Raw genomic sequence first — 11,502 nt, forward strand, 5'->3', positions numbered from 1 at the left:
CGCTAGAGTATACAGGATGCATCGTTTTTATACGTGTGTTCAGCAATTACATAGTGATTGTGCCCGAGTGGCGTTAATTCTGCCTGTATTCACCTCCATGTAAACAAGGTTGTTTTAACTTTTACATATTGACACGTCTCATCTCATAAAAAATTGTTCTTCGTCCTAAAGTTTATTTTATGATTTTCTGGTCAATTAATAGATAGCAACAGGCGTTACTTTGCGGAAATCCATGATAAACTATGAAAATTAAGCTTAATTTGCTATACTCCGCCAAAAGCAGGAGAATCTGTATAGTGTAATTTATAATTTCTTCAATCCTTACATTCCAAACTAAACAGATCTTCGACAATGTACCTTCTGGACACGTTTCGTTCCTTAACAATTCGTTAAACAACTATTCATTGGATTCGGTTAATTTAACCACATATTTTGATAATATTATAATGAATCGGTCCCCTAAATACAAAAGCAAACTTTTACATACTATACATTTTTTTTATCGTCTATCTATTAGCTAAAGAATCGAAATTTAATACTTTAAGGTCTAGGTTGATACTTCATACTTATTAGTAAATAGAAATAAAAATATATATTTTTTAAAATGGTTTATGCATATGGTATTGATTAGAAAGTAATTCTTATCTATCTGTGAACATTTTTTTATTTATCTAATAGTTAGCCCTGAGCTGTAATCCCACCTGGTTGTAAATGACGATGCAGTCTAAAATGGTAGCGGGAATTTCGCTCACCTGTTAGGAATTTGGCAGCTATATAATGCTCCTTAAACGGTTATCCTTAAACGGTGTCTAAGCGGCATCATACCAGACCTCGAATTCGGGCGATTTCGAATCCCAGCACCTTTAACATTTCTAAGTTATGTGCGTTTTGAGCAATTGAAATATCACTTGCCTCAACCATGAAGGAAAACATCGCGAGGAAACCTGCATACCTGAGAGTTCTGCATAATGTTCTCAAAGGTATGTGAAGTCCACCAATCCGCACTGGGTCAGCGTGGTGGACTACGGCCTTAACCCCTTCTCATTGTGGGGGGAAACCCGTGCCCTGTACTGATGCCGGGGATATAAGGATGATGAAACGTTAGACAAATGAGGCAGATGCAAGTCGAGTAACAAACAAACGTGCTTTACCATTTATAACATTAGTGTAAATAAAATAATACTGCAGCTATTTTGGAAGACTGTTCACAGTTTCATTACGAAGTCTTTACGAGTGTATGCAGAGCTCAAGGCTACCTACAGCCGTTGAAATTTTCCCAAGTTGCCACAACCGATGCTGGCGTTGCGCCAAATAAGCCTTCATGTATACCGAACTAGTGCAGGCTTAGTTTTCTTGTGAACTATTTACTTACGTACTTTATTTTTAGAGTATAAAACACGAATGGGAATGGAATAGAACACGAACGTGTAGATCTTTACCTAAAGGGTATTTTGAATTTGCCGAGTAAACTTAGTGTTACGGTATAGGTTTTTTATTATACAAGAATAGAAGGGCTTTTCCTCTACAAGTACTTGCCAACCACTTACCATCAGGTGGGCCACCTGTTTGGTGGTACCGCTACGATGTCTGATTGGGAGTATGGGTTAATTTAACTGCCGTATCTCAAACAGGTTAATCCGTTACCATCTTGGACTGCCAAGTCAAGGGCTAACTTGTAGTCGAATAAAAAAAAACGTAATCTGAGCTTAACTTACATAATATTATAATTGTATATTGAGACGTGTGCGGGTGTCGTCTCTGTTTTTGGACCCAATGCACTGCATATGATAACGGCTAAATGAGGTTTCTGTATTTTCTTAATTCTATTACTAAAAACACTCCTTACTACTAAAAAAAAAAAACATAATCAAAATCGGTTCATCCGTTCGTGAAATATGATGCCACAGACAAGATACACACAAACAACAAGACAACACGTTAATCCGTTGCGTACCAGTCGTTTTTGCGTCTGGTGTTAAAAACATTAAATTTTCAAATGTCATTTAGTCCATTTATCCTTAAAATAACTTTCTCCATAACTTCAAACAAGTGTCCAACCGACGGACGGAGTAACGTTACATAGGTATAGGTAGAGAAACAGAAAAATATCCTATTAGTTAGTCCCTTTCAAATCAGTAGGGGCACTTAAGTACTAAGCAAAGACTGTTTTGCAACGTTCATGTCGTGTGCTGTATGTGTGCTGCTAAAAGCTATTTGAACAAAAAAAAATCCAGTAACGAGCTCTTGAATTCCGCGCAGTAAGAGTTTACTTACCTCCTTGCATTTATAGGTATTTAGAAAGGGTGAACGCTCTACTTGGGTATTTCTTACAACTTGTTACGTGATATAACAAGGCGGCTATTTAATAAAACTCAGCAAAACTATTTAATCGAGTCTGAATATTTTTTCCATGATAAAATGTTAGGTACTTTGTTGGCTTACGACCATTTGCTTAAAGCTGTATTATTTTATAATGCTTTGTTTCAGACTATTTTTGTCTAAAACCTGACATAAGCCAAAAACATGGAAAAAATGTTTGTATTACAATGTCATGTAGAGTTAGTATCGCGCCCCACGAGAATATTATCTTGTCTATCTCTCTAGAAAAAGTACGAGTAATGGGTAGAGATAACTATTTCGTGGCGCGTTTGCTAGCCCTGATGGTCTACTTTTCTTCTCTTCTCCTCTATCTCCTTTCCCCTTAAGGTTTTCTCTACATATCTTGCGACACTTTATCAATATTATTGTCTTAAACAATTTTAGTTCTTAGTCATCACGACAAATATTCCCAATTTACACTATAAGTTCAAAGCAATAGCATGGTCTGGCGAAACCGTCACGTAAGAAAAAGAGTTACGATGGATCATAACGCTGTTTCTATCAGAAGATTTAAAATTCTTCTATTTCAAGTAGGCTAACTCTATAAGCACTTCTAAAACGCGTCAAACAAGTCGTCTGTTTTTGATGACTCTACCACCGGTTCGGATAGCAGATTCTACCGCGAAGAAACCTGCTCGAAACTTAGTAGTTGCTCTTTTTCAACATTTACAATTTATACTCTTACTTTAACTTCTTTAACTTATACAGTTCTTATACGTTGCTTACTAAAGCTGAAATAGTACCTAATAACACGATAGATCTATTTTCTCTCTCACTTTAAATTGATCCTTTAAGTGTCATTGGAAATTTAAACCCTTCAAATGTGTTCCCAGATGGTTCCCACTGAGAACCCTTGTCGAATCGAATTGCAATAGGGGACTTTAAATCCCAATTGTGAATTTTTAATCGCTCTTCAAACTCATTCGGTTAAGGAATAGAGCTTGAGTGGTTCTGTAAGCACTTTTTGAGTAGAAGGAGTAAGTCGGGGGCTTACTACAAGTCGCGTTGCTTCCTTTTTATACATGGGGAGATTGCACTTGACAACTATCACGCCTGATCGAAAGCAAAAATGAGATCTAGGTTAGAGTGCGATTTGCTAGAAGAAGCATATAATATGTATATTTCTCTATACTATTATTATTAAGTGGAAAGATTTTTTTGTTTATTTTTTTTTTAACCCAATAGGCTCCAAAAGTACTGGATCGATTTTAACCATTTCTTCGCCGAAAGAAACCTATTTTTTTACTTCTCTACAATATTCACTGTATATTTATCTATACTGTTATTTTAAAGAGGAAAGATTTTTTGTTTATTTGTTTGTTTGCCCCAATAGGCTCCAAAAGTACCGGATCGATTTTAACCATTTCTTCGCAGAAAGAAAGCTTTTTATTTATTTCTCTACGCTTTTTTTTACCACCTTTGGGGTATGACAAGCCGAGCAAAAAATAATCATCAAAATTGGTGTGTAATTTTGGCGGATGGAAATCACGGAATAAATATCCAAAAAAAAAACAAACACATACATCGAATTCGTTTTTTTCAAGTCGATTTAAAATAAATAATATTTGTAATGAAGATCGATAATACATAAATTTATTTCACTCTTACTAGCGTGAGATTGCAGCTAAGGGTTAACTTGGAATGGATAAAAAAACATTGCCTTTTTGCTATTTTAAATATTAATTTTGACGGCAAGCAAAGTTACAAGGTTACCGAAACACCCACTGGTACGAATTCATTTCGCATTCTACGGAAGTGGAAAATGGGTCGCCATTTTTGTAGATTATTACAAAGTTCCCTATTGTGCAAGTTTCGAACTAGTTACTAAGTAAGACAGGAAGTTTGTAAGAAACTGGGCTAAGTAGCTTACGATTTACGGATGCAGTGGAAAATTAATGAGTTTATTTCAATGTTCGGAAAAGGGTCAGGGATTCCCGCGCCACCGGAATTGACCGAATACGCCACAGCTGCTGTAACCAATTCTCAAGTAGCAAGAAGAAGAAAGAATGGAAGTTTACTCTGCTTTTTAATGTGTGCTGTTAGCGACGCAAACAGCCCTATATTTTTTTTTGTTTTGGAATAGCTTTATTGCAACCTCTGACCCTTGGGCAGGAGGAAGTTGCAATAAAGCTTTTCCACCACAATACCAATACCAATTCTATTGATTAATATACTAAGATACCCATTCTATTGATCTAGGTGATCAATACAATTGGGATCAAAGGTTAGTTAGAAAAGTTAGTTTCATTTTAAGTTCTGAATTAATGTGAATTTTTTTTTTCAGGTAAGTTATACTTATCTACGTTAACAGCAATGAAAATAAATTAAGGTATGATATTGCTTTTTTAAATAAAAACTTATAGCTCATTGAAATTGTTTTTGTAAATATAAACAAATTTACAATACAAATTTATTTATTTTTATTATTAGTAAAAAAATATCTGAATAAACGATATTTTAATCGGATCTACTCGAGAAAATGCACAACGCTTTGAAAAAAACTCGCCAAGAAACGATGGATATACACTAATAGAAAAAAAAATGGACTAAATAAAAGAGAGCATCCAATGAAAACATCACCGAACTTTGTTGTCGTTTAAAAATCCAATAAATTTTCACAATTCATTAGTAAGAGCTAATGTCCGACCGCTACACTGTCGTTTGGCGCCAACGGAATGTAGCCACGTGTTGCGTTGCTATGGTAACCATGATTTCAAAAAATGCTTTATACTATTTTGGTTTATAAACTACACAATTGAAAAATGGGACTATATGAACAATTTTTTGTTTGTCTGTCCGGCCTTATATCCGCCCTTTTAGGCATCAAGTTAAAACTTAAAAGCCCGTTTTCATAAATAAATAACGCCTCATCGCGACGGCGTGATCTTGGATAAGATAGTGTTCAGCAGTGAACGCATATATCCTTTTTTTAAAGCAAATATTGACGGATCATGACATGACCATGCAATCTGCTGAATCTGTTTCCGGCTATTCTCGGTAGTATCTGCCTTCCGAACTGGTGGTAGACTCACTACAAATAGAACACGTTTCGAAAGTGCTTGTAAACTAGACCTGATTGAAATAAACGATCGAAGGAGATACCTAAGAGTTGGTGAAACGTTTTTTTTTCTATAGACCTTCTAAATCATTAGACATTCGATTTAGACTATGCCTAGATTGAGTGAAAATGCTTAAAAGTAGTCTTAAATTTCTCTCTCTCTCCTCGTAATTACTTCCTTATTTTACACCGTGCATTGATCCTGGAAATAGCTTGCTTAACTTTATGTAGGTTCTTTTTTTATCTTGCGAAAACAAACGGTTTCCGCAGATTTCTCTGCCTGTATTCCGGTTTATCCTAAAAATAAGAGAAAGTTATTCCACGATAAATTATAAACGTAAATGTACCCAATTGTTGTCTTGTTACTAAACAAAAGCCGACCACAATCTTCAGTCTGCTCTCGTTAAATGGACTGTATTTAAATCGATACTGTCCTCTATTATTTGAATATCAGGGTCATCATAGTTCGTGGCAGCAGTTTAAACCGGGTCGGGGCGGAGGTCAGTGCGTTAGTCCAATTTAATGCTCCAAGTATGGTGTTCACTGTACGACAGATTCCTTGATAACGTATTTGTTAATAAGTATTTTGACCCGGCCGCAACGCGGAGAGCTGTGGTTTTAAGTTAGTTAGAGGTCCCGGATTAGATTCCCGACTGGGGCAATTTGGGAATTTATTATTTTTTAACGTTTTTTGGTCGGCGTATTTTACAATAGACTTGCGACACGTGTAAGTCTCGCGATAATTGCTGTCAAAGGTTACTTTTGCATCCAACAAAAACACACAAGTGGCGTTTGAAAGATAAGATTGCAAAATTTACGCTCGTCGCTAACCTGTCCTGTGATACGAAATCACCCTGCTGCTCTGGTCTTCGGCCGTGGCTAGTTACCACCGTACCGACAAAAACGTGCCCATAAGCGACCAAGCATTCCGGTACGATGTCGGGTACTAACCGATAGGGGGTATGAGTTTGATATAACTGCCATACTACCTTACAGGTGAGCCCGCTACCATTTTAGAATGCATCATCTCTTACCTACTACGTACTACTAGTAATTAGTTGAATATAAAAACGGGAGTGGTTCAAATACATTTAAAAAAAACGCTGTAATTTTTTTCACATCTGCCGCGCGGCATTTTAATGTTTTATTTTATATTTTTTTAGGATATGGTTGCTTACATTGTACACACTAAACTTCAAGACTCAATTCTTTTATTGACCTATTCAGTACTGGACGTAGCAGTTTTTTTTTTTTTCAAATTTATAGACTAGCACTGGATTAACTGCAATCACACCTGTTGGTAAGAGATGATGCAGTCTTAGATGGAGCGCGCTTGAATTAGCATCATGCCTATTCATTCTTGAAGGAACATGTATGTATGTATGTAGTTCGTTTCGTGGCGTGATCTTGAAAAGGCCAATGGTCAGCAGTGAACGCTTATAGTCTTTTTTTTTTAAGTAATCTTCTGAATCTGTTGTCGGCTCTTCCCGGTAGAATATGCCTTCCGAACCGGTAGTAGACTCACTAAAAATAGACTGACTTGCTTTTCCAAAGTGCTTGAAATAATTGAATTCTCATTTTGATTTTTTGTTTTTAGCACATTGTTAAAACATAATATGTGTGTAGTATTAGGATTTATTATTTTATATATATGTATATAAATATTAAATATAATAATTGCTGCACATATCCGTTCTTTCGTCTTTCGTAACGTCAAAACTTTCCGGAAGACATCCATTCAGCGTCAAGACCGCTTTTGCACGCCCCATTTTCTATTCTAAGTTTCTTCTGTATACGTGTTTACTTTGTTTAAAATGTGTGTGTGCAATAAAGGTTTTCAAACCAACAAACACACTCGTAAGAAGCACTTTGCTTCTTCATATTTTCTGGAAAAATCTGAAGATCTGAAATGCCCTTCCGGCTTCTGTCTTCCCCGATAACCAATATTTATAATATCATTAATAGTACAGGTAGCAGTAGAGCTTTTTATGACAGACGCGTTTATTTCGGCCGCCAAGCAGCATTGTTGCAATGCTGTGTCCCGTTTGAAAGGCGAGGTTACTGGTCTGATTACTAGGCTACATCAAATTGCTTATTCATTCAAGGCCAATTGTATATTATTTTATAACAAACTAGCTGTTGCCCGCGACTTAGTCTGCGTTGGATTTTGTTTTTTGATGCGGCAATTTAGTTGTGGTTCTAAAAAAAATTAAAGTATTCAGTATCGCTAAGCCTTAAATGAGGGGTTTGCTGCTGTCCGCTGAGGTGTTTAGTCCTCTATCTCCAACAGATCTACACAAAGTTTGGGAAAATGAAACACATATTATAACGTCTAAAGTACAAAAGTAATTATTTGAATCGGTTATTTGACGGCGTTATGGTGTAAAATCGTCAAACACCTTCTACCCCTCTCCCAAAAGAACTGAGCATAATTTCGGTATAAAAAGCATTCTTTATTAATTCTAATATCTTCAGAAATATGTGTACAAAGTTTCATGATGATCGGTTTAGTAGTTTTTGCATGAAAGCGCAACAAACAAACTTACATTCACATTTATAATATTAGTAGGGATGGTATTGATTAGTAGGGATTACCGTACTTATGAAATGTTTGAGATGTCTCTCAATAAGTTCAAAGTTTATATAAAATGATAGCTTACAGAAAAATCCTTTTATAATTTTAAGGATTACTTAAACGATAAAAAACCGTGGATATGAATTGCTCTAACTTAATAGCTTAATATTTATTAAGCTATGAAATGGCAATAACTAAAAAATAATTACTCGGCTAAGTTTGTGGTGGGCTCTTCTTAGACCAGGGCGCGTTTGGAACCCTTGTAGCTATAGATTTAAGTTGGCGAACGAAGTTATCACCATCCCCTTACAATTATGTAAACATATTACAATTGGAAAATGTTTGTGTGAAGAACATGAATGTTTTTCAGTGTCTGGGTGTTTATATGTATATTATAAGTATTTATGTATATTATTCATAAAAATATTCATCAGTTATCTTAGTACCCATAACACAAGCTACGCTTACTTTGGGACTAGATGGCGATGTGTGTATTGTCGTAGTATATTTATTTATTATTTATTTGTATATGTATGAACGCTTCGTAAGTGCCTGTGATAGGCCTATATGAATAAAAGAAAAGGCCTAGAAAAATATACATGGGTTTTATAAGAGGCAAACGTTACGAAATCACAGGCATACACATTAATTGTATTTATTTGTGTAGGTTTCTACATGAATACCACTGAAAATTGTTCAAAGGAATTATTTTGATCCGTTCGAATTGGCGTGGCGGTTCCCAACCGAAATACCCTTTTAAATAACATCACCGCATTTACATACGTGCACAGAACGAGGTTCCATCTCGGATATCCGTTTTTCATTCGTGAAAATCAACAGACCCGCAAAAGCCACTAATCAGACCTCCCGAAAACTTCTATAAACAAACGCTAACGATGTCGGAGACGGTTTTCATTAGAACACGATAAACGTAAAATCGTTTTTGCAAAAGTCGTGTACGATATCGACTATGATATAAATTTAAAAAATTTAAAGTTGAATTTTTTACTTAAAAAGAGTTTTATATTTAACATAAATTATCACCATAGCCTTATCCGCCTCAGTGGTTTGTAAACAAATAAATTTAAATATCATTTCATTTCCAAGTGTCTGTCTTATTTAAATTCGAACTTTATACAGTTAATTACCCTTTTTTATCTACTCTGTAGCGCCTTTAAAGCTTTATCATCATCATCATCATCAGGTGTCTAGTGATTTTTAGTAGTGGTAGAGCTTTTTCTGACAGAGCTCGTTTGGAGAAGTACTATCGTCATGCTTATGTCTGCCGCTAAGCACCATTGTTGCAATGCTGTGTTCCGGTCTGAAGGGTGTGGTTGCCGGTGTAATTACAGGCTCATGTGGCTTAACACCTACGCCTCAAATTGATGGATGGAATTGACCCATTAAGTGGGTCATCTGGCCGGTAAGTTAACTATAACACTGAAAAGAAAAAAAAAGTGTTTTAAATTTTAATTTAATTAAAATATAACTTGCTTCAACGGCGAAGGAAAACATCGTGACGAAAACCTGCATGTCTGAGAGTTCTACATAATGTTCTCAAAGGTGTGTGGAGTCCACCAATCCGCACTGGGCCAGCGTGGTGAACTACGGCCTTAACCCCTTCTCATTGTGGGTCGAGACCCGCGCTCTGTAGTGGGCCGAAAATGGGTTGATGTTCATCACATCAACGGAGGCCGAAGCCCTAACAAATACATAACTAAAAATTTTGCTAAACCGAGAAGGAAGACCCTTGTTAATTTAAAACTCGTCGATTCAGATTTCACCGACTTCCGACGCTCGCAAGCGAGACGTTTTCAAGTGTCAAACATTATAACGCCAAAGTGAAATGTAACTACGTTATCTCCTTAAAGAGTCGCAAATTCCATACTACATGAATCATATTTTGCAAGCGTCCCGCTAGGAGCGCTAGTACTATATATGTAGACGAATTTGAGTTTTATAACAAGATTAATAAGTGATTTTTTAATCTGGACGTCACAGTGTTTTGATATTCGAAAATGACTCTTGCGAGCATACAAATATAATCCTAAGGGAACAGACTATTTGCACGTTAACTCACGAAGCCTGGCGACATCGTACCGACATAGATGTAAACGTATGTAACATTTTAAAGCGCAAAAAGCAAATCCAGCTTAAGAGTTACAATTTTCCACGCCGCATTTAATCACCTCGGAGTGGCGTTCACCTAATTTCCACTCGGTGGAATAATTTATCACCTAAGACACTTAACATTATATTAGTGATAGATAGGACAACTCTAAAAGTCACACCAAAGTTAGTAGAAAAAGTCCTCGTAGCTTTGCTACTGGATCTCTTAGCAACATAAATTGCTGGAAGCAGCTGGCTGAGGAAGAAAAAAATGTGAGCCCGCGAGTTCTTTGAAATACTTTTTTTAGGTTGCTGACGATGGTGATGTGATAATCTTTATATATACCAATACCGGAAAATATGTTACACTATATATGTTATACTATATAAGACGTAACGTAAGCTTACATTCAAATGCTGAGTTGATACGGTGTACGAAAGCCATCAAGCTTTCACATGAATACGATTTTGTTAAAGAACCGCACAATCATCATTTCTTAAAAAAAAAATTTGTGTGTGCAAAATTGCTTCGTTGGTTAGCATGTTCAACTATGGATCACAAGATCCTGGATTAGAGTCCTGGGTCGGGCCAAAAATTGTGAGATATTGTGCTATTTCAGTAAAGGATTTTCAGTACCAGTCGGGTTATATGAATTTTATCCAATTGTCTCAGCCAGTCGCCAGTCTCCGTTACTATCTCTGACTTATGATTATAGTCTTCTTAGTCCATCAACTTGCATCGGAGTAGCATCTGTGCTCTATTACCGTCTCTACCATGAGAGAGGAGACCTGCGCCTGCGCTGGATGTTTTTTTTTTTTTTACTGCTATCTCTGCTGGTGATGATGCAGTCTAATATAGTAGTGGGCTAACCTGCTAGGTAGTATAGTAGCCATACCCCAAATCGGTTTTGTACGCGACATTGCACCGGAACACCAAATCGCTTAGCGGCACACCTTGTCGGTAGGGTGGTAACTAGCCACGACCAGACCAGAGAAATTGAGAAATTATTAATTCCCAAATTGCCCTTGCAGGGAATCGAACCCGGGACCTCCTACTTAAATTCACAGCGCTCACCATTTCGTCAGTGAGGTAGTCAAATGATCAGTGTTTCGGTTTTTCGCTCTACTTGTTAAATATCTCCGTTGATCCTCTTTGTCGCGTCTCTAATGGAATATTCAGACTGACATTAGCAATGTTAGGGGAAGTGCAGACACCGCTTATGGGTTCGTTCGTGGAGATAAACTAATGGTACATGAATGGTACTTCACACACACCTAACGAACGTGCAGATAAGTGATAACTGAGAGCCAATTTGCTAAATACTCTAGTAAGTAAGCTAACTTATGTTTATCTACCGATAAAATTAAAAAAAAAAACAGT

Source organism: Pararge aegeria, chromosome 18, assembly GCF_905163445.1.
Source record: "Pararge aegeria chromosome 18, ilParAegt1.1, whole genome shotgun sequence".
Lineage (NCBI taxonomy): Eukaryota > Metazoa > Arthropoda > Insecta > Lepidoptera > Nymphalidae > Pararge > Pararge aegeria.